General features: G+C 39.3%; 1 protein-coding gene across 3 annotated transcripts in view; it reads right to left on the reverse strand.

The window, feature by feature from the left end:
• PTPRE (protein tyrosine phosphatase receptor type E) overlaps positions 1-27,203 on the reverse strand; it is a 266,402-nt gene that overhangs the window by 197,249 nt on the left and 41,950 nt on the right. For all 3 annotated transcript variants that reach the window (XM_073354053.1, XM_073354051.1, XM_073354052.1), the window contains one exon: positions 4,090-4,112. The gene's annotated coding sequence lies outside the window, so the exon portion shown is untranslated. The remainder of the gene's footprint in view (positions 1-4,089; positions 4,113-27,203) is intronic.

The following is a 27,203-nucleotide window of genomic DNA, read 5'->3' on the forward strand; positions in this document are numbered from 1 at the left end:
GGAAAAAAAAAACACCTTATTTCCCGCCTCCACCCCATCCATGCCTTCTATTCATACATTATTTAGACACATGTCTAATCCAGACACATCTGTGCTGATATTCTATCCATTATATTCATTTTACCACTGCTCACTAACTTTGCTATAGTTAACCGTAGGCCAGTCTCTCTTTCATTGTATAGAGATTTCTCAGGCTTTTCACAGATATCACTAGTCGAGTCTAGCTGAATGGAATAATTTCATACCAATATAAGTCATTTTTCTCGAGGTACTGGAAAAAATTAATATATAATCTAACATTATTGTTTTAACAAATCCACAAAAGCAAGGCCAGTCAACTAAGAAACTAGAGTAATGGTTATGCATAGCCAGGTGCCAAACTATATGATTTTAGCTTTGTGTCTTTTCCAGACTATTAATGTAGTTTATGTTTACATGTGTTAACACAATATTTCAAGTTTTATGAAAATATTGTATTAAAAGCAATTTCCACATGGAACAATGCAAGGAACTCTTTCAGTGAAAATTCAGGGAACTTCATAGCCCATGTGCATTTGCACAAATCTATGTTTCTCAAATTCTTCCCAAACTCCAGTAAACAGGAATTTTGCATGACTCAATTCTCAGAACCCAACATTCATGGACCTTGATTGCTCAGTAACAATTCATTCATAAATAAAAAAAATACAAAACACAACTTTTTGTGTTTGAGGTCAAATATGACTTTTACACTTAGTAGAAGAATGCACAGATCCCTTTTAATGCTTACAAGTAGCCCTGAAAATCTTTCCAATGTAGTATATACAAAATCATTCCAGTTTCATATTAGTACTAGGAGATACAGAATAAACATGTCAAAGAACTGGAGACATTCCCTCCATAGTGTTGCAATGCTGGCATTTGTGGCAGTTTATAGATTTCATTATTTTAAAATATTTATCCATTCTTATTTTTAGAGAAAACATTTTCTCTATTTTTGTTCAAGTAAAATAATATAATTTGTTTCATGTCAGAACAACAAAAGAGAGACACGTTTTTAGCAGAACACTTCTCTTTTTAGAGTTAAGTATTATCATCATGATCATCATCAAGAACTACAATATTATGCTTGCTTATAATGCTAGAGTAAAAATAGTCTCCCTCTGTTAGTCGATGTACTGCTTCTTATCAAGGAGGTACTTGAAGAAGCATATAACTGCAATTGTCTGTTATCAGGCTATTAAATTCTGTCAAACTCAGATCCTAAGACTGGTACTGGTAATGAAATGCAGTGTGACAAAGTTGCCTACCACAAGATTAAGACGCAGCGTGCAAGTGTAGTGGCAAAGGAGGGATTTAGGGATGGGAGTATAAATTTATTTGGGAGGGTGACTGTTTAATTCTATCCACTTCCCTTGCACCCAAAGAAAGTTACCTGGCAAAGTAAATAAGACAAAAACTGGACTGCCAACTTGATTTCAGTCTACTTTTATTTCTTTGCCCACTTTGATTTATTTCATTGTCTCTTCAATTTTTGCTCTTCTTGTCCCAGAGCTGTAGTATATAGAGGCTAATCTCAATCAAAACCAACAGGCCATTGCAGGCTATCAGATAGTACCATAACAACAAGTATGATCTAGATATACCAATAAACATGTGGTAGCTCAGTGAAGTGGCTTATGTCACTCTTGAATACCTTATTTTCTTTATCTTTCATCACCAATCCTTTTGTTACTCATGAAACAATCAATCACATTACTGCACATATTCTGTTGTTTCTCTCACTCTCTCCTAGTTACAGAGTAGTAGCCGTGTTAGTCTGTATCAGCAAAAAGAACGAGGAGTACTTGTGGCACCTTAGAGACTAACAAATTTATTTGAGCATAAGCTTTCGGGGACTAAAACCCACTTCATCGGACGCACGCAGTGGAAAATACAGTAGGAATTTTCTCTCCTAGCTAATGAACAACAGGATAATTTACTATGCCATTCCCCTCCTCATTTCAGGGATAAGGGTTGAAAAGGCAAACATTGGTGAGAATTCTTTTTGGGGTGAGAAAAGTCTGTGAAGCAGGGTGGATAGATTTAAATCAAAGCAATTTAAGTTACCATTTTAAATAATGATTTATATCAGCAAGTAGAAAAAGTTAATTTAAATAATCATTTTAATTGGGTTTTGTATTTGTACTTTTCCTAAAGAAAAGTTATTTTCCTAAATAAAGGTTGCTTCTCATTGGTTGGTAACCATCAAAACCTGATGATTTACAACTAAAAGATAGCCTCCTTTTTTTGCCAACCAGGAGGATACTCTACATCAATGCACATTTATTGAAGAAATTACATAATCTGAAAAAAATGTAAGTTAAGCTTTTACATTTTTATTATATTAGAAAATAGTGAATGATGCATTTTGTATTTAGATGGTTGATTTTTTTATTTGCATTTTGTGTCAAGCTCTATTTGGATGGAAATTCAAATTCAATTCAGTACACAAAATAGCATTTTAAGGTTTATTTTAAATTTATAATTACATAAAACGTTACCTTAAATGTGCTGGATACATAATAAAAAAAGTTTATCAAAACATGATTTGCATTAAAAACTAATTGATTAATTAAACAAAGGAAGTATTGACTGTAGTAGTGAATTGAATGGATTGTTTCTGGTCACCATGTTCTACAAGATGTTAGAACTAGTAGATCTAGTCCTCTCACACCTAGTTTTCATTCATAGATGGGAAGAAGAAAACAAGCTTTCCTGCTTTTCAATTACCAATTAGTTTCTTAACTTTGAATGAACTGATCATTGAACAAAACTCTTTGAATAAACTGAAATAAGGAAAAAGTTCCCTCTGTATCTACAGAAGATACTACTGCTGTCAAAAGCTGGTTTAGCATGTCAGCAAACTCTTGTGCCAGGTGCTTATCCAGTGACTTCGTCCAGTTCAGTGGTATGACTTTCTTTAAAACTTGGCAGCTAACGCGTACTGTTTAATATTACTGTTTGTATTTAATATAAATGATTATAAGTCCAGGCCTTAACATAGGTTGTTAATTTCAAATTTAATTTTAAAAAAATAAACCTGTATTTAATTTAAATAAAATAATCCAATTAAAAAAAACAGTTTTTCTTAAATCATCTATTTTTATCCAGCTTGGTTAAAAGCTACACTTCCACCCTGTCCCCGATCCAAGGGGAGAAGAGAACAAACATTTGCAACATCCCCACTTACAATTAGTAAGAAAAGAGTAGGTTGGAGAAAAATGATGCCTATTGTGTTCAGACCATCTTTTGCAAGAGCCCACACAAAGTATTAAAATGCAGACATAGAAGCATGATGAGAGAGATTGCAGATTCAATTTTATGGAAGTACTATAACCTGGCCAATAAGGGAACTGTGCAATCTCTCTCTCTCTCACACACACACTTTAATTTTGCACCTTCAAGTCCTTCAGAGAACAGGTCAGGAATGAACTGAAAATCTGTACAAGCTTGAAAGCTTGTCTCTCTCACCACAGAAGTTGATCCAATAAAAGATATTCCCCCACCCACCTTGTCAATCAAAAACCAAGTCAGTTAAGATTAAAGGTCTCCTTTTCCCTAAGAATAAGACCATTTTTGCACAACACTTTATTATCAACTGACCCCCAACAGGAACACAATTACAATGAAGGCAGCACTGTTTTGCTGATATCAAGGTCTAGAATAGTTCATTTTCAGCAGTTTTCCCAACAGGAGATCAATTTTAAGAAGCAATTACCATTAATGCAATTATCTGAGTGTGCTCCCTAATGGGTTTCACATGTGTGTGACTGAGATAACACAATACCTTCTTTAAAGTGACTACAAGCCAATGAAAGTTGAACATGCTGAAGATATGTGCTGAACAATGCATTTGGTGAGTATTCAATAGTGGGCTCTAATATATAATTTAACAAAGAGCGTAACCCACATAGCAAAGTATAAAATTAAATACAACATGGTGGCAATATACCCTGGAAACACTGATTTCATCCACAAGATGAGTAATTTTTAATGCCAGCAGCATGTTACATGTGGTGTTCTCAGCCAGGTGTTGCAAGATTAAATAAAGGAAAATAGAGTACTCACCTGAAGAGAGAAGAAGCTATAGGCTGTAAGAAAAGAAAAAAGGGAGAGGTTAAAAAGTTGTCACTTGTTCTCCATTTTCAAAACTTTATTATTTTACAATGACAGTAATGTAGAGCTAGAAAGTTGTCCAACACAAGGCTCTAACTCTGGTTTTAAAACTTTATGGCCCAAAACATCAGCTTATTAGTACTGTAGTAGAGCCAAGAAACAGCAATGAGAAATAGGGCCCCATTGTGCAGAGCAATGAACAAACATAGTAAAATACAGTCCCTGACCCACAGAGATTACAATATATATTTAAAAGACATAACAAGTGGGTGTAACAAACTGAGGGAATTGTAGGATGGAGGATGAGAATACCTGACTAGCTGTGTGTAAAAGGAGCAGAATCAATTCTTTTTATATATAAATAAGGAAAGATGAAAGGATATCAATAATACAACCTACTTCATGCAAAATGCCTATACTTAAAACATCTTTAGTTGCTAAAGAGCCAGTATCTGTCCTATGCATCTCCAGAGAAAACAAGTGTGAGCTGTTTGTACATGGAGAGGAATCTTCCAAATCTATGCCTGTGAATTATTTAGGTTTCTACATTACATATTTATACAGAGCAGGAACAAGATTTTGCCTGTAAACGTTTGTGACTTTTGCGTACAGAAATTCAGGACGAACTGGTTGCAGTCTGATTTCTTTGTATGCCAAGTAGTAGTACCAATGAAGATGCCAAAAATGTCCCTCTAGTAAGAGGATTACATCTCTTCTGACTGGCCCTTTTCTTCTTCTGAAGGAATGCTGAAAGGAGCAATTCATACATCACCTGGCTCCAAGGTGTCTCAAACATACCCAGGGATTTCCTTTTTCATGTAACAGCAATACACAATCTAAAAGTTTTTCCTGTCTTCAGACAATTGAATACAGCTGGCACTGAACCCTCCTCTTCCTTATAGCTTCTTTTAGTGCCTAGTCAAGGAGCTCTATGAAATACTTTTTGAACAGTAGAGAAATTTGCTATCTCTAAGGTGCCACTAGTACTCCTTTTCTTTTTGCAAATACAGACTAACACAGCTGCTACTCTGAAATGTAGTTCACATTCCGCTAGAAAATAGAGCACAAAAAGGGGGCAGAAGGCAGAACAAAGACTGAGATGAATCCAGAGCAACAGAAATGTTTGCCAGTTTATCAGAGCTACACTTTATTCCAAGGGATCCAGAAGCAATTTATCCATTCCTGGTGGGTGAATTAGAAGGTGAATAAGTAGTCTGCAGAATACTGCTTTATACAATCATTACTGCAGCTGATTTTGCTGCACATCAAAAAGAAATGGAAATAACTAATTCTAATTCTGCATTATAAAGATTAACAGGCCACAAATCCTTCCAATAGCCCACTGAATTCAATAAACCTAATTATTTTTCCTGTACATTCTGCACAATACCATCCTGCCATGTGCATTTGCTCTCCTTTCCTACTATGCTCTTAACTTCTGCCACCGCATGAAACCCTTCAGCCACTATCCTCCAATTTGTGAATGTGACCTACCAGCATAAATAAGTGGAGAGAATTTTGCTCCCATAACTATTTGCACTCACAATTTAACTTAACTATATATATGGTCAAAATTTTTCAAATGAAATATTTGATTGAAATGTTGAAAATGGTATTTATTCAAAAGCAAAAAACTTTTCATTAAAGTGATGACTTCACAAAAAAAAATTTTTTGCAAATAAACTATCTCCTCCTCCCCCCCCCAAAAAAAACCAACTGAAATTTAACCAATTTTTTTTTTTAAAATAGCTGCTTATTTTTTCCAATATTCCAAAATATTTCTGTAACCATTTCATGCAAAAATTAAACAAAATTCTTCAAGAAATCTAAAAAAACAGTCCACTTTGAACTTAAGATGATTTCAAGTGTTTTTGCTAAAATTGTTTATTTTTCAATCAACTCTACCTCAATTGCACATGCAAACAGTTAAAGGTGCCAAACTACCCATCTTACTGCAATGAAGTGTTATGAGTATGTCTGTGCTGAAGAAGTGATGAATGCTCTTTGAAATCATGACAGTGTTATTGTATCCATGTTGATCCCAGGATATTAGAGAGACAAGGCGGGTGAGGTAATATGTTATATATTGGATCGAGAGACAGACTTTCAAGTTTACACAGCGCTCTACTGCAGGTCTCTGTAAGCTCAAAAGCTTGTGTCTCTCACCAACAGAAGTTGGTCGAATAAAAGAAATTACTAACACCACTTCTAACTACCTCAACTGTAATGATAGACAAGGTGGGTGAGGCAAAGTTTGACTGAGGCACACTCTGTGTAACAGCTAAGTATTAATTAGTTTCATACAGGAAGGGGGTTAAGGCAAGTACGTGTTTAAGACCTGCAGCATGTGTTTGCAGGCCTATAATACATCATATTTAAACATTTAATAAAGAGAAGCAAATTGAGCGAAAATAGGCCACATACAGCATACTGTTTAGAAAAGACTGAATGCATCCGATGAAGTGAGCTGTAGCTCATAAAAGCTTATGCTCAAATAAATTTGTTCGTCTCTAAGGTGCCACAAGTACTCCTTTTCTTTTTGCGAATACAGACTAACACGGCTGCTACTCTGAAACCTGTTTAGAAAAGGGTTACTAAGAACATGAATATGAAAGTCATGGTCCCATATTCTTCCCTTCTCTAAGGCAAGTGGGGTAGGGGGGAGGAGAGGAGAGAGAATACGAGTAGCAACTACTCGGGAGAGCACAGGAGGAGCAGCAGCCTGGTTTCCATGTCTCATCTCTTCCAAAGAAGCCCCTCTGCCTATACCCCTGAAGTCACAGATTCTAAGGGGCACAGCACAGAACTTGAAGACCAGGGGCAGGGCTGGAACAAAAAGGTGTCCATAAGCCATCTTTCCACCCTCCCAGTCCTGGGCTGCTCCTGGGACAGGAGAGCCCCAGTGTAACTTACACAACCCTAGGGTCCTGTCTAAATTACAGCAGCATCCTCAGGCTGCCTTTTGGGCCTGTTGCTGCTTTGTCTCATCTCCAAGGCCCCAACATCCCCCTGCACTCAAGCCCTGTTCCCAGCACTCTCTGGCTGGTGAGGAGACAGTATCACAGTTGTTTCATGCATTGCCTGATCTGAGGAAGTCTCCCCAGCTGGATACAGTGCATTTATAGGCTTATTTGGCCCTTTTACACATTGTACCATAACTACGTCAATGGGCAGGAGAATCTCACCCACCAATCTGAAAGCCATAAGGACATGGGCAGCAGGTTGCATAGGCTGGGGGAGACTTTGCCTCCCTAAACAGCCAGGCGTGACCCTGTGCGCTGCTGTGACCACTCCCTGCGGCAGCGTGCGGCTCCAGTTTCCCAGTGCTCCACTGGGGCTGGGACCATGCGCCTTCCCCTGTTCAGAAGCTGGGGAGGATGCGGCCACCAGTCACCCACCTTCCCTGGGCTGGGAAGGCTGGGGCTGCGCCGTCGCCTGCCTTCCTGGCGTTCCGGGACTGGGGAGGCCGTGGCTGTCAGGCGCTCCTTTGGGGCTGGGTGGCTAGCTGCAGGACTGGGCCAGTGGCCACGGTGTGGGGGAGAGGCAGCTCTGGGCTCCAGCAGGAGGGAAAGGGGGGCTCAGCTCCAGCAGGAGGGGTGGGGCTGGAGGCTAGCCTTCCCCAGCTGGCGGTTCACGCGCTGCTCATGCACAAGGGACCATTATGACAATTCTGTCTGACCTCCTGCATAACTCAGGTAATAGAACTTAACCCAGTTATTACTATATCACCAGTCCTCCTCTACTTCCAGAGATCTCCCCCACCAAAGATAATACTAAACTTGTCCACATTATTTTCCAAGGTTTCTTGCCTTCTATGGACATTCAAAGATCAGCAGTGAGTTTTCTAGATATGCAAGGACATTTGGAGGCTTAAAGACTCAGACTCCCCTCCACCCCTCTTCCCAGCAGGGATTTCCCTACACCACCCCACCCACCCAAATTTCCCTCCCCGCATTACATGCAGTGTTGCCCATTTAGTCGGTTGGAAATTTGAATGGAAATTGAAACATTAATACACACTTTAAAAGCATATACAGTGTATGAGAAAATATTTTAACCTGAGAAAGCATAATGGGTTTGAAAATTATGAACAAAGACGAATTTCCTCATACAGCTGTTATGACAACGTTGGCACATTTGTTTCGACTATATTGGCCTACTTAATAAATTCTAATTATTATTTGTAAGCAAGGTCTGAATGATCTCTTCCCTGACAGCTAGTGATGAGCCAAGGGTGAGTGAAAAGGCTTCAGGACCAGATTGTATTTACATGAACACATCTACTCTGCCTAGGTATCCAACAGACAGAGCTGTGATACCCAAGTGATCAATTTTGGCTGGTGTTGGATTACAAATCACTTGAGTATTAAATGTGGGGGTCATGAAATGTTGTTATCCTTATTGTAAGAGTAAAGGGCAACAGAACTGTACTTAGCCTGACTGAATGAGGGGGTCTCCCTCAGTGCTTAATTTGTACTAGGGCTTGCCAGGGCTGAGCCCCGGCAGCTCTAGGCTTGACAGTTCATAGCCCTGGGACCTCTGGGCTTGCCACATCAGTTATGAAAATAACAAACTTGCTTGAGCCCCAGCACCTCTTTCATTACAAAGTAAGCACTGGTCGCCCTCAGCTGAACTGCACTCCTTAAGCAGGAGGTTTGGATGCCATATCCTAGTGGAGAGAGACAGAGAGAAAGAGGGTGGGGCACAGGTGTTTTGCTTGGTGGAGTGGGCTCTGCCTAAGAGTCACAGGCACTATTTGACCTGCGCCTCTCTCCTGTTCAGAGATAGAGCTGATTAGGCTCCATAGAGAGTCTTTTGGTTTGTTAAATGACCTCTAGAGCTGAAATCACTGATAATCAGGTTTAAGTGCTTGGACCTGCTGTGGGACAGTGTTTCTGCGGAAGAGACAGCCCAGCCTGCATTAGCAGCAAGGTTCCCCCACTGAGAGCTGAAATACCTGAGAGCTGGGTGGAACCTCGAGAGGCCGACTCACACAGGTCACAGTGGCAGGTGGCAGCAGAAGGTGATGGTGCAGGGCCATTGTGGACAGAGCAGTGGAATGAACGGTGGCACAATGAACAGCAGCAGCCAGAGCATTTGTTTGTTGGACTATGTTTTAGTGACTTTGCTCCAGAATACTGGACTTTTGACTGGGAAACATAAATATACATTTCCTAGTAGGCCAAGATTTTAAAAATGCATTATTTGCTACGGTCGTTGTCTCACATCATTGCTGTCTCGAGAGGTCATTATCTTGGGAGGTTTCTGTACTAAACTTTTTTATTATAATTAATTTTTATGTAAGAATGGCCATATTGGGACAGAACAATTGTCCATCTACCCCGGTATCCTGTTGTCCGACAGTGGCCAATGCCAGGTGCTTCAGAGGGAATGAACAGAACGAAGAATCATCCAGTGATCCATCCCCTGTCGTTCACTTCCAGCTTCTGGCAAAAAGAGGCTAGGGTCACTCAGAGCATGGTGTTGCATCCATACCCATCCTGGCTAATAGCCACTAACCTCCATGAACTTATCCAGTTCTTTTTGAACCCTGTTATAATTTTGGCCTTAACAGCATCCCTGGCAAGATGTTCCACAGGTGACTGTGCACTGTGTGAAGAAATACTTCCTTTGGTTTGTTTTAAACTTGCTGTCTATTAATTTAATTGGGTAATCCCTGGTTCTCGTGTTAAGCAAAGAGGTAAATAACACTTCCTTATTCATTTTCTCCACACCAGTCAAGATATTCTAGGCCTCTATCATATCCCCTTTTAATCGTCTCTTTTCCGAGCTGAAAAATCTCAGTCTTCTTAATTTCTCCTCACATGGAATCTGTTCCACACCCCTAATCATTTTTGTTGCCCTTCTAGGTACCTTTGCTGTCATAAATATAAAGGGAAGGGTAAACCCCTTTGAAATCCCTCCTGGCCAGGGGAAAGCTCCTCTCACCTGTAAAGGGTTAAGAAGCTAAAGGTAACCTCGCTGGCACCTGACCAAAATGACCAATGAGGAGACAAGATACTTTCAAAAGCTGGGAGGAGGGAGAGAAACAAAGGATCTGTGGGTCTGTCTATAGTCTGTCTTTGTCAGGGATAGACCAGGAATGGAGTCTTAGAACTTTTAGTAAGTAATCTAGCTAGGTACGTGTTAGATTATGATTTCTTTAAATGGCTGAGAAAAGAACTGTGCTGAATAGAATAACTATTTCTGTCTGTGTATCTTTTTTGTAACTTAAGGTTTTGCCTAGAGGGGTTCTCTATGTTTTTGAATCTAATTACCCTGTAAGGTATCTACCATCCTGATTTTACAGGGGGGATTTCTTTATTTCTATTTACTTCTATTTTTATTAAAAGTCTTCTTGTAAAAAACTGAATGCTTTTTCATTGTTCTCAGATCCAAGGGTTTGGGTCTGTGGTCACCTATGCAAATTGGTGAGGCTTTTTATCTAACATTTCCCAGGAAAGGGGGGGTGCAAGTGTTGGGAGGATTGTTCATTGTTCTTAAGATCCAAGGGTCTGGGTCTGTAGTCACCTAGGCAAATTGGTGAGGCTTTTTACCAAACCTTGTCCAGGAAGTGGGGTGCAAGGTTTTGGGAAGTATTTTGGGGGGAAAGACGTGTCCAAACAGCTCTTCCCCAGTAACCAGTATTAGTCTGGTGGTGGTAGCGGCCAATCCAAGGACAAAGGGTGGAATATTTTGTACCTTGGGGAAGTTTTGACCTAAGCTGGTAAAGATAAGCTTAGGAGGTTTTTCCATGCAGGTCCCCACATCTGTACCCTAGAGTTCAGAGTGGGGGAGGAACCTTGACATTTGCCAATTAAAATATATCTTTTTGAGATGGGGTGACCAGACCTGCAGGCAGTATTCAAGATGTGGGCATATCATGGATTTATATAATAAATGTGGAGGAGCTTGGTTTACCAGACTGATCAGCCAAGCCAATACTGACAACCTACATGAAAAGGCTGCAAAACACCATGCCTCTGGACTGCATCAACATGTAGAAAGGCTTAAACCAGTCGCTGTCAAAGCCAATTTTAGAAGAACTTAATAAGGCTGTAAAGAATGCTGGAGACACAACTCAGTTTATGTGAACCAACATGGCTGTGCATCATACTTTCTATTTAAGCAAGAGATACCACACACTACAAACTGGAGGCCACTGTTAAGTGCATTGTCACTTGTTTATCCTGAAGTTGGACACTGTCTCCGAACAAAACTGGCAAGTGCTTGCTATCTTTTGGCAAAAAATTCAGCTGTCTAGAAGCATGGGATGCAAAGTGAAAGACTCAGCAGTTGAAAGAGTGAAGAACTCTCTCATCACATTAAAAAAATGTGCATGCACGGCTGATGTATACACCAATTCAAATAGGCATCAAGTATTAAGTCATTGTGTATGTTATCTTGATGTCCGTGCCAGGCCAGTAGATGCATTCTAAAAATGAGGTTATAAAAGACACATCAGCTGCATCTGTGATATCTTAGAAGAGTTAAATGTTTGTAAATTGAACTGCAAACAGATGGCTGCTTGTGCATTTGATGGAGCTACAAACTTCTCTGGAAGACATAGTGGAGTACTAGCTTTGCTCATAGAAAAGTGTAACCCTAAACTCTCCTACACACACTACAGAGGCCATCTACTCCAGCTAGCACTAGTACAACCTGCAGAATCTTCAAAAGACATTAAAAAGCCATAAATTTAATTGCTTTGTTATACTCTTTTTTTCAGTAAGAGTCCAAAATGACTGAACAACTTGGAAACAAACAGAAGATACACTGGGACTGAAGTTCAAATTAGTCTACCCTGGGAAAACGTGCTGGCTTTCTCATGAGCGATTCTTGGCTGTTGTTTTAAAATTACTGGCTTTGGAAAGTATCTACCAGGATAGGACAGATCTAAGTAGAGAGGCTGGTGTACTACTTTTATTACTAAAGTTCAGAGAAGACTATCGTCATTTTCTGTCTTTTAAGTCTACCGTTGAAACCACTTGAGTCATTAAACAGTGCCATCCAGGCATCTGCTACACCAATAGTATATCTTTGTCCATCAATAGAAGCTACCCTGGGATCAATCACAGAGCTATCCTTTGAAAACATACTGGAAGAAGCGAAGACTTCAGTCCAGAAGTTGACTAATGAAAGCACATATATGGACTCCTTAAGAGAAGAGGACAAGAAGTGTTTGTTAAGCCAGCTGGAAAAATACACAGACTTGATTCTTACAAATCTACAATAGTGATTTCTGGATTCTACTCAACCTCTATGTAGCTTTTATAGATGGCTGTGTTATAAAACACCTACAGTTGAGTGGAAGTGAGGCACTACCAGCAATAGGTCTGCTATGTGATCAGGATAGAATAGAGAATTTTGAACACAGAATGGAATATCATACGACGAACGAAGGAAGATTTAACTTCAACTTCTTCTTTATCACTAGTGGTTCGACCCAATCTTTGTGCTATGTTTCCTGGGATGAAAGAAGTTGGAATTGTTACTCCCAGTCACAGCAGTTACAGTGAGCATTCTTTTTGCTCATTGAATAGAATTTTGTGTTCTGAAAGAAGTCACCTTCTGCCATGTGTCCTCATGAAGGACTAGAAGTAAAGGACACACAAGAAGACACCAAAGAGTTGTGCAAAATTACAACAAGAAACCAAGAAGGATGTACATGTAGTGCTTCAAAGTAGGCTTGAATAGCCAACTTTAATTTCTGTGAGGATTTTAAAACATGAGTTAAATCTAATAAAATGGTTGTGAAACATTTTTCAGTTTTTACTATGGTGCCATACAGCCCACCTTCGCCCTCACGGTCTCAACCCTCATCAGCCCTCAGCCCCCCTGTATATTCAAACTCCCTCACCCTCCCCCATTTTCAATTCCTGGGTAAAACACTGCTTCCCAGTCTACAGAGGTCAACATTTCACCCACTCAACAGAAAGATCTGAAGGAAACTATTAGAGTTTCCTGACTCCTACACAGGTGTTTCCTGCTTGGGGGATATGACATGACTTATGGTCAGTGAGACTACCATGCTTTATAAGGATTAAAGTTATTCTAGTGCAAAGGGCTAGAGGAGGCCCCATGCATCACTCCAACCCCAGTTAAGGATTTAAGTGAAATTTAAACCATATGCAAGTCGGTGTGGAGGCTCTACGGGGTGGAATTTCATTTTTAGCATTATTTAAGTTCCAATAAGAGATTTAGTATTCAAAGAGATAAATATTACCACCATTAATGTTTTAATCTGCAAATTCACAAACAAGACAGCTATTTAGTATTTTAAAATCCAAAAATGTTTAACAGGCAATTGCTAAAGATTAATACAAAAACTCTACTAACACACATTTCATTTTCTTCCCTAAAACATCTAACAAGAAACATTAATTTAATATAGGATTAAAAATGATTGAAGACTTAATCTTCTTTATATTCTTACCATAAGACATTTTAAATTAATTAACACATTAATTACCATACATTTAAAAAAACTCCAAAAAAAAAAAAAAACAGGTTTAGATATTCCCTAAGAGACAAACTGATCATCTTGAATTATACTCGCCACCTCTTGCCAACTTTCACACTTCAAAACTGACCACTCATTATACCAAAGCACTATTTGAGCTCCTGGTCCTACATTTCATGGTTAGAGTGGTTAGGCATGTTGCCAGTAGAATGCTTTTTAAACAAAAACTAATAAAATAAGAATCAACCAGTTAAAAAAATATAATAATGAACATTTTGTGCCAGGCCAGTGGTCATTCACATATTTCATTCTGACCACTCAAATATGCACTAATTTTTCAATTTCTGAAAAATTAAAAGTTAGAAACTGTAATGATGATTTTGTGTGCAATGATCTATCACAAAATATGGCATTTAATCTAATTTTTATATTCAGTCATTATTTTCCAAAATTTCTAGAAAAATAGGACATCCTTATTTTTTCTAGCTGAAAATATGTCCTTAATTATTTTGTCATGTTTTCTTGTGATACTATTCAATTACTGAAAATGGCGAACATCTTTCTGGAAACAAATATATATACTGAGTTATGAGGCAAAAGAAAAAGAAACAATTTTAAAAGTCAAGGCCATGCATGAAGGTTTGAATCCTCTAAAGCTAAAATGAATGGCTAAGCAAAGCATCTGAGGCATAACAGCTTTTTTGCTGGAGGAAAAACCAATTTATATCCCAGCTCACTGAACAATTTCTAGTCGAGTAAGTTTGCCTCAAAATGTTATTACATGATATAAAATTCATACATGCACAAAATATTATGTCTCTTTAAAATTATGAAATAGCACATGCTACTCTGAAACCAGTACATATATGTCCTGTTAGATAAAATATAATACAAGTTTCCATTATTTATGAAAGTATTCTATCCTTACAAGCTCAGACGGTATGAGATTTTGAAGGATTTCATGAGAATAAAAACAAACAATTACAAAAGTATCAAAAAGCTATAACTTTCAGGGTTGTACCATAACTATAGTAACAGTGCATATTCAGCAATGCAGTCCATATTCACTATGTAATAAATTCTCCTCTCAGTGTCCCTATTGTTACACTCAGATGTTGATTCTCTTTGATAAATGATTCCAAGTATCACTACTTAGGTTTTTTGTTTTTTTTACTGAATTAACCACATCAAGTAATATATACAAGTACAGTTTCCTGAAAAGTATTTTAGGTGAGCAGTAATACTGCATGGCTGAATCATCATCAAATGAGCAGAGAATGCAGAGCATTTCCCTGTTGTGTTAGGTCAAAATACAATGAGGAATAGATATCATGCACCTCTGATGTCACTGGTGACTGTTATAACACAATCAGCAGGCAATTCCATTTTGATTCTGGGCAGTTACAGAAATGATGAAAAAGAAATGTAATGAAACCATATTTCTGAATGATCTCTTGGGACGCAGATCGTCTCGGATACATGCTGACCATGCCAAGTCTCACAGTTTCACTGTTTACCATCCAGGCACTGGCAAAGCTGTTATTGTCTGTTAAGTCTAATAATCCATGACAGGATAAAAGTATGTCATGACCAGTCTGAAACAGGAAAGGAGTCACCCCTACCAAAGGCCCAAATCCACATTCCTTGTACAATACACACTCTCACCAGGCTCAGTGCGTGGTTTGGGGTGTGCAAAGAACACAACTGGGACCAAAATAACATCCAAGTCTGCCGCCACTTCCCTGGAAATCAGAAAAGAGAAATGCTCCAAGAGCCTCTGCCACGTTGGCAGGCCCTACTTGTTTCTTACCTTTTGACCATTTGCTACTGACTCACAATAGAACAGATGCCAACAGCTTAGGTCAGATGCACGCACGTACCTGGTAATCAACACTGTGCCTGGAATTAGTTTTATATGTTTGGGTACTGTTGACACTGCTTAACTCATTTACATATATCTTGACAACAGTAATTTAAAGGTTTTGGGATTGATTTTTTTTAATATAGCCTAGAGACAATTTTGGCTCATCCAAGCTTACATTTGTCCTTCAAGGATACTGTCAAGCACTTTTTCCCCCACCAGAAAGTCTATGATTTACATCTGCAGAGAAGGAATCAACCCCCAGTGTAAAGATGAAAAGAAACTGTTTGAAACCCTAAATATGCTTCAGACAAGTAATTATGGAGAATGAATTAGTTATCCACACAGTCATTAAGCAACCTCCACACTTGCATGAAAGAAATGAAATCATCTCGAGACAAAAAGGTCAGACTCCAAGGTCATAATAGAGGTAGTTGACTATCCTGTTAATTATCCTTAAACTATCCTCAGAAGTTGGTTGCAAGCATCAGGGGAAAGAGCTAGACCTCTGAAAATCCAACTCTCAATTTCTAGCTAAAAGAGAATGACTTGCAAAATGAGTCATCCTGATCAGAATCATTAGTTTCACAATATAGCACTGAAACTACATTCTAATTTATTTAGACTAACATCAAGGCAGAGTCACAAAGTGACTATTAAATTAGTAGAATTTACAAAGGGAAAAAAAAAACCCACAATTTCAGAGGAAAAAACCTGATCAACCACTTCACATCTAGTGATTTCCAGGTACATTTCCCCCCTTTCATGACTGTCACGTGTCTTCAAAGCATGATTGTAGCATCCTACCATCCAGAGGACAAAGTACTCTTCTCCTTGGAAAAAAAGAAGAACATGGCATCATCTCTGTATGTGATGCAACCATCTTTCCACTTCCATTTCGCCACAACTTCAGGATTTGGCCATGTTACTACCATTTACTGGATTCAGGAGATTTCCTACCACACAGCAATGACCCAAAGCATGAATTTTCACTATACAGATGCACAATGCTGTCCTATCACATGGCACTATAAATCACTGTGTATCATGCACAAACACAGAGAACGATAGCTGATGTTGAGCTAGCAAGCTGATTTAATTTGGTCTCTTTGGAATTGGTGCAAGAAGCAGCCATCTGAAACAACAATTTACACTGGCTTGTGAACGACCTGGATTTGGTCATTTTTCTAACTTCTGTGCCCGAATGACACATACTGGATGCAGTACCGATGGCTAGCAAAGTCATCTGCAATAGATCGTTGGTGTGGTTCTCACTGCAGATCCATAAACTGGAACAGGAATTGTCATAACTAAGAAACTGCTCTCAGCATCCCTTCCTTTAGTTTTCTGGAACATCCTGCATAAAACAAAAATCTCAGTATAACATCTCATTCAGACTCTCAAAGTGTTCTCTGGGAATAGGTAACTTTTTGCTATAACCAATTTACAGAAGGATGGTTCTCAATACACATAAGAGGATTGCAACTAGCTGTTTGGCTCAATCAAATGTCAGATAGCAGTAGATTGTAAGGCAAGAGTATGTAAAAATAATAAAATAAATGCTTTTTTGCTTTTAGGAATATAAAACCTTACATAGCATGGGTGGGGCAACAAACCAGATCTGATATTTGTGACCTTGTTAACAGAGAACATTCTTAGTACCTATTCAGGGAAGGCTTCAGCCAGGGCCAATGGAACCTCACACAAGGGCCCCAATGTATTTCTCCTAGGACCTAGAAAGTTTAGATCCATGAAGAATGCCCAACAATCAGAGGGCTGTGGTCATCATAAGAACTGGGAACCCCAAACAACATAGCCAGGATAGGGATCCAGGAGAAATTGTGCACAGTTGCTTCTATGGTATACCACTGTCTCAAAACGTTTTCCTCCTCGCTGAATCTGGTGTCCTTTGCTTTTAGATGTCCAGCTACAGTAGCTCTCTGTGAGGCTGACTGCCAGCGTAGAGAAGAGAAAATATTTGTACTCCACCCCGTATGCCCATCTGTTCAGTTCTATTGGCCAGTCATGCTAGAAGAGGAAGGCGAGTTTCCCTGTGGTGGTAGGATTGGTACTCCTGCTCTGCATGAGGACTTCTGATGGCGCACAACATAGGGAGAAAGATTAGAGTTTAATTGACCTTAATGGCACCCTGGAAGAGGAGGGGAAGAATGCTCTACTGCCTGACTCACAGGCCTCATGTTCCACTGAAGCTTGGGGTATCAGGGTACCATAAGAGATGTCTAGACCATAAATTGGCCTGAGCAGATATTAAGAAGGAAAACTAGGCAGAGAGAGTTTGGAATTGAAGTGGAGGGTCATTCAGTCCTCATTAGATAACTGAGCCATTCACTAGCCCCATCTCCTCCCAAGCTGGACAGACTGCCTTGGCTGATGTCTGCCCCAAAATGGTGAGCTGGACAAAAAGGTCCTGCCACAGATTACACCAGGCATGATTCATAGGAGCCACAGCACTTGGTGCACTCTCCTGGAAGTTTCTGCTGTGGCACATGGTGAAGCTACACTTCACTCAAGAGCTTCCTGAGCCGTCAAAAGGTAACTGCATGCTAGGGAGACAGTATGGGCTTCAGAGGAAAAAAATGGCAGTGCCGGGCATGAATTGCCTAGCAACAGGAAGGGACAGAGCCTACCATAGCAAAAGACAAAAGAAGCAGCAGACCAGTTTCAGGCTGAGGTATGATCCTCAGAGGAAGAACTATGAAAGGCAAGGGAGTTGTGGGAATTGTACTGTAAGGAAGCTAGCAGAAGCCAGTGTTGGCGCAGGAAACTGAGGTCAGTCTATGAATGGTAGGCCAGGTCACTGAAACTGGCTGTGTCAGTCCATAAGAAGTTACGTCTAAACCTAGCCTATGGGATAACCATCTAAACCAACACTGTGAATAGCTTTTATTAGTTCTTATTTTAGTATTAAGACAGCGCCTAGTGGCCCCTACTAGGGATCAGAGCCCCCATTAGGCTATGCAGTGCAGAGGCACATCAAAAGATAGCCCCTGCCCTGAAGAATCTACAATCTACATCTGTTGTCTGTTGTTTTAGACTTATACAGACAGAAGGGAAAGCACTGGGATTATTATGAAGTATGCTCGGCTCATCAGCCATTGTCAGATTTTGAGGCATCACGGCAGAGGGGAGTGTTAAGAAGGACCTAATGGGGTGGATATATGAGCTGCTGCTGAGCTGTCACGTCAGGCCTGAGGTGACACAGTTTGAGCATCAATTAAACTAAGTCAAAATAGGGCATCCTCATTAGAAATAAGAGTGTCTCCAAATCAGAAGATGCGCCAATTTAATTCAACATGCAACCAATTTAGTTAAAATCAGCACTCAAACTGCATGTAGACGTACCCGCAGTTTCAGAGCAAGGGGGGGGGGGCGCCTGGGAAAAGCAAAAGGGGCAGATGGTTTCTGTAAATCCACGCTGATGAGGATTTTTTCTTTGACGAACTGACAAACCAAAAAAGACTGGCATTGGAATCCCACTGTAGTCCACCTCCCAACTCTGCTGGAGTTTGGATTTGTGTCCCCAGTTCTGCCATATTTACACTACAATCGCTATTCTTTCTTAAAAGCACCATTTTATATCTTGTATACTGGTATTGTTGGCAATTTAATACTATAAATTCTCATTAAAATTCAGATAAAAGGATATTTTAATGTTATACATGAGAAAAAATTCTCAGATAATTCCAACTTTTTCTCAAAGTCAACAAAATAATCCTATCTTCACTTGAACTGCTGAGCACAAGCACCTATTTTTCCCTCAAGTCACTGAGAAAGTTTGAGACTCATCATGAATACCTCCTCCACATAAATGAACACTGCTGTATTCATTTAGAAAACAAAAACAGTATTATAGGAAAATATGCTGCTCTCCATTCTGGTGCAATATCCTCTGGTGCAATAACAGTGTAATGTTAGAAATGGCATTCTGCTCAGCCTAGCTAAAACAATCAGAAACTTCTTCCACTATAAAACAACTGTAATATATTACTGTTTTGTTTATTTCCTTTTACACTGCAACACTAAATTTTACAAGACAGGATATGCTGTGCTATAAAATGAAGATGTCTGAATAAACTATTTTGTCTTTCTGTATTTTACTGTCCATTCCTTCACTGCCACGTACTAAAAATTTTATATATATATACACACACACATATACACACACACAACTGTACTTCAATAACAGAAAAAGCCTACCCCAAACAAGCTGTAATTTCATTACATCAGCCTGCATTATAGCTTCAAATGAAAAAACTACATAAAGATTTCAATTTAGGAGTGTCTGAACAGATGAACGTGAAAGGAAAGTTCATCTCAGGTCAACTTGATAGCTCAGCTGTCAGTGCTTTATACTACCACAAAGAACTTTAAAGTCTGGGCATTGTAAATATGACTTTTCAGACTCCAGGAAGAGTCAGCATTCACTTTTCTTTTATCACCTTTTCCTGAATGTATGTCATGGAGGTCAGAAAGTCAACAAAGCACCGAAATGTGTTTGAATTCATTTTTATTCTGCAAAATGCTTAAACAAATGTTTACAGTTCAGCACATGCTGACCTGGGTCTAGATGTGGAACTGAGACATTCATAAAACACCTTCTCCACTTTCTATAACCATACTTTTCAGTCCCTTCTTTGTGTTTGTATGAGAGAATAAATCAATCAGTGTCTGGGATCACTCACTGCAAAAACTGAAATAATGAAAATCCAGTTTACATTGATTTTAAAATGCTAAGCTGTTAGATGCTAGGCAAAATGATCACTGCTTGGTCTCCAACTAATCCTGAAAAATACACAGATGATTAACAGCATATCTACTGTAATTGACAGCCTCAGATGGGATGATAATACAGGAGCAATGGCAGAAATGGGGCCCAGGGAAGAATTAAAACCTATACGAAAATAACAGATTCTTAGAGGCCAAAACCCTACAAAGTTTAATTTGGTCATGTAAGGCAGTTGATGAATATCACACACCATTTATTAGTACAAGGCTTCACTATGAACTGTCTGCAAACAGGATTTTTATAAAAGAAGGACTAACTTTCAAAACAGATCTTTTTACTCATTTATCTTAGCTCTTTCTCAGGTTAAGACTGTTAAGAGGGTATTATTTTTACAAGCCTTACACGCTTCATTTAAAAAGATTTCCATTCTTATTTGGTCTCTCCTGCTCTGCTCCTCATTCTCAACATAGAGTGGGAAAAAACAAGGGGAAAAATTGTTGCAGAACCCTAACCTCTGAAGCATGGCTCAGGAAGCCTTAATCAAATATAAATGGCAGGGAAAGTCAGACTGGAGAAGAATAAAGGACCACAGAGACCTGGAGGCAGAAATGTATATGATAAAGGGGAAGGTGACAAAACTGTATCACCTAAAATTGCATAAATTAGACAAGGCTGGGCAAGATCAATACTTGACTGAGAGACTTCCAAGAAAGTCGCAATGCTGCTAGAAATGGAGCTGATGATTGAGTACATACCACCACATATTCAATATTGAATCAAATAGCCCAGAATGGTGGCAAGCGTGCACTATGGTATCTTCCAGATCGGATGTAAAACTGAGCTATTTATAATATGTCACTATTAAAAAATCCCATGGCACTGTTTGCAAGATTAGGGGGCTCTGCAACAAAATACAGTATTTTTCACCTTCTGTCAAGATGGCATAGTGTTGTAGTGTATTGTTAAAACATTTCAATCCAGCAGTGGCTGCAGATTCTGAATTTTAATATATGTACATCCTGAAAGTTCACACATATAGCATTCCCTATTCCTGATTTCCTTTCAAGTATAAATTTTACTGTAATGCTGATTATTAATGTATGTCATTAAACGTATAAGATGTGCGATATGGTAGAGCTTCAAGACCAATTTTAATGTTATTGGCCTTTATTTCTCAACCTCCACATTAAATTATGGGCAGCTTCTCTCTCCTCCACCCCCTTTTTTTGTTAATGAATGCTGTCACCTGCAGCATTTTGTCTTGTAAAATAGTTTCCATTTTAACACACTGTTTTCACATGCTCAGAACTTTTAAAAATAGTCCCCTTTTGGCCTGAAATTTTCTATGAGTTCCTGCCTGAAGATGAATTTTTAAGTTTTAAGTCTTTTTCTTAAGTTCTTTCTGCTGTCAGCAAGAATACAAAAATATACTTCCATTTAAGATCTGATTTGCAAGCACAATCCTAGATTTAGTGCATGCCTAATTTTGAAAATCTGGACAAAAATCTGTGTGATAAGAGATTACTTTCAACACACATATGTAAGTAAGGTTGTTTAAAAATGCATTATACGGGACTTGTAAAATACTATGGGGTCACACTAGAATGTTCCAAAATTTACACAAAAGTAGGCAAGAGTTGGGTTCATCCTTAACTTTCACATTTCCTGACTTAATTCTGAAACCTAAACATTGCATTAACATAGATTTTTGCATTACTTATATAATCAGACTGAGTTTGCAGAGTATCTTGGGAGTCTTCTGATGAAAGACTCTATATAAATGAGAGTCATTATAATTAAAAGTGAGTTACAAGGCCTGCTAATCTGAGAAACAGTAGTAAATCTAGAGGGACGTGTTCATTTTTAAATGTAGATCCTTGAAATTTCATCAGGAGTGGGGAAGTGTAGGAGGAACCTTCAATTATTACCTTTTTGCAGTGGAAGGATTTTGCAGAATCCTCAGATTGTCAGGCTTATTATGAAAATTCAGTTCAGACACCATGTTCTAGTTTCTAAAAGGGGCCAGTGCTCTTTTTTCAGGAAATACTATAGTTCAAATTAAACCCAATATGCTGGTCAGGAATATTTCTGTCTGAAAAAGCAATTTTCCTTTACATGTATTATTTATCTGTTTCATCTCTTGAACTCTCCCATATGGGGGAAGGGAGACTAAATTCTTAACCTTGAAAAAAATCTTTAAAACTGAACAACAAAAGAGGGAGATGGGCAAAATGCCTGTAGAAACATTGCTTTGATTTTGACACATGGGAATAAAAGAAAAAAGGCATCTAACTCTTTTTTAATCAAAACATCTTCCATCTCATGTGCAAATTGCAACAGCTGAGAAAGCATCCTACTCAATCTCCCAAAATTGGTGTCAGCATGCTTTATGTAAATATTGGTTTACAAGGGATGTGTGTATACAGTAATCATCTTGGGGCTCTACTGGATTTACCACTTGTGTCGCATGTTGGAGAAACAGCAATTCTGACGTACATGTGGAGGGGTAGTATAAACAGGAATAGGTGACTGTAGCGAGGAGACGACTCACCGGTGCGGCGCCTCCTGCTGGTCGTGTCGGGAATTAGCTCTCCAGCCTTCGGAGCATCTCCTCCTGGCCGGTGTCTTGCCTGCCACTGGCCCCGTGTCCCTCCCAGACCCCGGTGCCCTTTCCCTTAGGGTTCTGCCCCAGCAGTACCCCCACACTCTGGGTCTCCCCACCCAGGGGAACCCTCAACCCTCTAAACCCACCTTGCTTCAGTGGCTACTGCCAGTCATCATCTAACCCCCGCTCACTGGGGAAGACTGCAGTGTAATGGCTACTCATCATTGGCAAAGGGTTTTAGGACCAGCTGCCTCTGCAGCCCCAGTACCTTTCTGGGCCTTTACCAAGGCCTGTAACCTGGGGGTTTACCAGGCTGGAGCTCCCCAGCTCCCTTTGCCCTTCCCCAGCACTGCTTCAGCTCTAGGTACCTTGCTCCCAGGCAGCTAGCCCTTCTAGCTAGGGCTAGAGTGAGACTCCTCCAGCTTCTAGTCCACAACCCTCTTATAAGGGCCAGCTGTGGCCTGATTGAGGCATGGCCCCAGCTGTGGCTGCTTCCCCCAATCAGCCTAGCTGTTCCCAGCCATAGCCTCTCCAGGGCTGCTTTAACCCCTTCAGGGCCAGAGTGGAGTGACCACCCCGCTACAGTGACCTAGTCACTTGAGATAAAAGCCTATTTTTTTTTAACAGACATTAGAGTGATACAATTGTTATTAACAACCCACGTTGTTCTCTGGGAGGGACAATATCTATTAAACAAGTTGACAGTGGAAGGTTTAATAGATGGCTCAATAAATTCTACATAAATTCTTATTGAATACACATCTGGAGAATAACCCTGGTTGCTCAGTGAATTTCTGAAATGTTTAGGGCAACATTCTACATTCATTCGGAAAGGATCACTGTCTAACAATTTTCCCCCAAGCAATCAGACCAGTTTTTACACCTAAAACTAAACAAACTAAAACAGCAAGATGTCTTTCAAAACTAAAGATGAGAAACGAAGAGAACATCATGTTGTACCAAAAACAAGTTTATCAGTGGGCAGCTATCAAATAATGTAGCTAAAGAAGCCTGGATTAGGCAGTGCCACCATTCCATAAGTTCTGTAAACACTGTCAGCTATGATACCTTGATACAACATTGATGTGCCCTTTCCTGTGTGCTTAGAAAAACCACAAAAGCATAAATTTAGAACTCAAAACTGAGTTTCATGCTGAAATCCAATGCTCTGTTGTTATTATTCAATTCCTTTGGCTTACCTATGTGTTCGTCTTTCTTTTCAAATCAGTCTGCATGTTATCATTAAGAAAATATCCCCAATTCTGATCTGACAATCTGAACAAAACTGCATAAAGTTATGGTGAATTTATGATTTTCAAAATTTTAATAAAAAGGAGCCACAGCCAAAGAAGACAGAAAAAGAAACCTTCGTGCACGTAACAACTTTTTTTAACGTAGAAGAAACTATGAAATGCATCACTCTGGGTGTTTATTACGGCTCTCTCTCTTTACAGGAGACCTGATCAGAAAAATTGTCCAGGAAATAGTAACAGGTAATTTCCTTCTTCCTTCCTTGGGGAATGGTAAATAATGAAGGACAAGTCATTGATACAGAGTGATCTGGATTGCTTGGTAAGCTCAGCACAAGCAAATAAGATGCATTTTAAAACAGTTAAATGTAGATGTGTGCATCTATGAACAAAGAGAGTAGGCCATTCTTACACAGATCAGTGTCTGGAAAACCAAAGAGACCCACCTTGGGTAAGAAAAGTGAGGCAGGGAGTCCCTCAGTGCCATGCTCAGCCAGCTGTGGCGGGGATGCACCACGGAGCAGCTACACTCTTGTAATAGCATTGCTGTGTGAAAGCACTGAACTGTTGCAACAGCTTCATGAAACTGATCCCCTTTCAACAGTATTATGGTCCAGTTTGGACAGAACCAAATAAGATTTTTTTCATGACCTAATTGTGGAGGCTTTAAGTTACCTCCAAAATTAGGTAATCAAGGAAAATTTAAAATCAAGAGAAATCAGTGGTACAATTGGCTTAATACTGACCTCCCACACAGATATTGACACTTATGATGCCCAAAAGCCTTTTGGCTTGTTGGCTATAAGACAAGAATGTATTCAGGATGCTCCAAGTAAGCAAGCAAGCTCGATAAACCAGAGGAAATGGACGTACTACTGAAGAAAGCCTACTAATATCAGCAGTTAACAGTGTGGGGCACAGACTGTTTCACAGAGAATTAAAACAAAATCTAGCAAGGCAGGAATGTGAAGGAAGGTATGTTCCAGCATTATACTTCATACCATAAAAAAGACATAAGAAAATAAGATGATGAATAGTATTTCTTTGAAATATTCATAATAAACATATCATTGGACAGCACAAAAGGTGGAAAGAAGGCAGATCTGTCTGACATGGAAGGAAAGCATGTTTGTGCATAACCCAAAGGACAGCCAATCAAGCACAGCTCATCCATGTAAAATTATGACCTCTTAATGTTGCCAAGGTTACTGAGATTGATACAAACTCAGGTTACTGAGGCAGCTTTAATTGCACCCACAATTTAACAGGTAAAAGTAAAGAATTTCAATAAACTTGCTGATTTCAGTCAACACTTTCCGTTTATACAGTTTGTGTGCCTCATTTTCACCATGTGCAAATCCACTTGCATAGAGTTATTGTCTCTGAAATGTGCCAATAAGTTACCTCACAGTGGCAGCTATTTCTTGTTCATATGACAAAGAAAATCTGAAGGTAACCATTGGCAAAATTTAAGCTTTTTAGTTAGAGTTACTGTACCTACATAAAAAAGTTTCTCTGAGACATATATTCTCCAAGACAGAAAATGTAACATCATTTGATTTGAGCAAGTGAGCAGAATAGTTTGGGGGTTTTGTTTTGCCTTTAAAAAAAAAATCACAGCTGGTTAAAATCTGGTACAAAAGGTACATATTGAGCTTTGTTTGGAAAGTACAAAAATATGTGAGAGAAAAAAAATATTGCAACAAAAAAGAGCCCCAAAAAGCACAGACCGTTACTCAGAAGGCAGGTGGCTAGTGTCATCTTAAGCTCCACACTGTTTCCAATAAAACATAAATTTAGTACACATGACATGGTATATTTTGTCAAAACAGCAAGATATTAAATAAGGTCCCTTAATTCAGACAGGATTTTTGAAGAACCCCAGAATCTACAGGATTTTCGAAAGAATTACAGAATTAAATCTGAGCACCAAAAGAATAGTTCTGGAGGATTTTTGTTTGCTTGTTTTAAAGAACACTGGTAAATTAAGATCCTGGCACTGTACTGTGCATCACCGAGACTAATTAAAGTACATGTGGGGCAGGGGGATGTAGCAATTAAATAAATAAAGGTAAATGCAGGTCTAACATTGTATTTGAGAGGCTTAATTTCCTTTGGATGTTAGAGATGGACCAAATCATTCCCTTTCACACAAATCTGGAAGTGTGGGAGAAGGGAAGAGAGGAGAGAAATGTTCAGAATCGAATCGCTGGATTAGAAACTGCTTTTATGGTTTTGGTTCTAGGTGAGATCCAAAACCAAGGGATCTATTCTCTATGTCCAGTTCAACTGCAGCTGAAATGTGAAAACAGATATTCTTGTGAGATTTGGTTCTGGATAGCAGAAAACTCATGAGACTTCTACCACTCAAGAGGGCCTCACAAGGTATGCCTACAATGCAGGTGAGAATATACCTCCCAGCTCAGGTAGATACACATGCATGTACTAGTTCTGCTTGAGCTAGCATACTAAAAATAGCCGTGCAGATGATGCAGCTCCAGCACTCAAGCTCAAACCCCACCGCCATGCTCCCGCCTGGTCTGAGCTCAGGTGGCTAGCTGAAGTTTCTGCCAGAGCCATAACACCCACAGTACAATTTTTAGCATGCTAGCTTGAGTCAGGCTTGCTCCCAGCTGCAGTGAAAACATACCCAAAGAGAAAAGGAGTACTTGTGGCACCTTAGAGACTAACCAATTTATTTGAGCATAAGCTTTCGTGAGCTACAGCTCACTTCATTAGATGCATGCAGTGGAAAATACAGTGGAGAGATTTATATACACAGAGAACATGAAACAATGGGTGGTACCATACACACTGTAACAAGAGTGATCAGGTAAAGTGAGCTATTACAAGCAGGAGAACGAGGGGTGGGGGGAGCGGGGAACCTTTTGTAGTGATAATCAAGGTGGGCCATTTCCAGCAGTTGACAAGAACGTGTGAGCAACAGTGGGGGGGGGGGAAATAAACATGGGGAAATAGTTTTACTTTGTGTAATGACACATCCACTCCCAGTCTTTATTCAAGACTAAATTAATTGAATCCAGTTTGCAAATTAATTCCAATTCAGCAGTCTCTCGTTGGAGTCTGTTTTTGAAGTTTTTTTTATTGAAGAATTGCCACTTTTAGGTCTATAATCGAGT

The sequence above is a fragment of the Lepidochelys kempii genome, chromosome 7 (assembly GCF_965140265.1).
Source record: "Lepidochelys kempii isolate rLepKem1 chromosome 7, rLepKem1.hap2, whole genome shotgun sequence".
Classification (NCBI taxonomy): Eukaryota; Metazoa; Chordata; order Testudines; family Cheloniidae; genus Lepidochelys; species Lepidochelys kempii.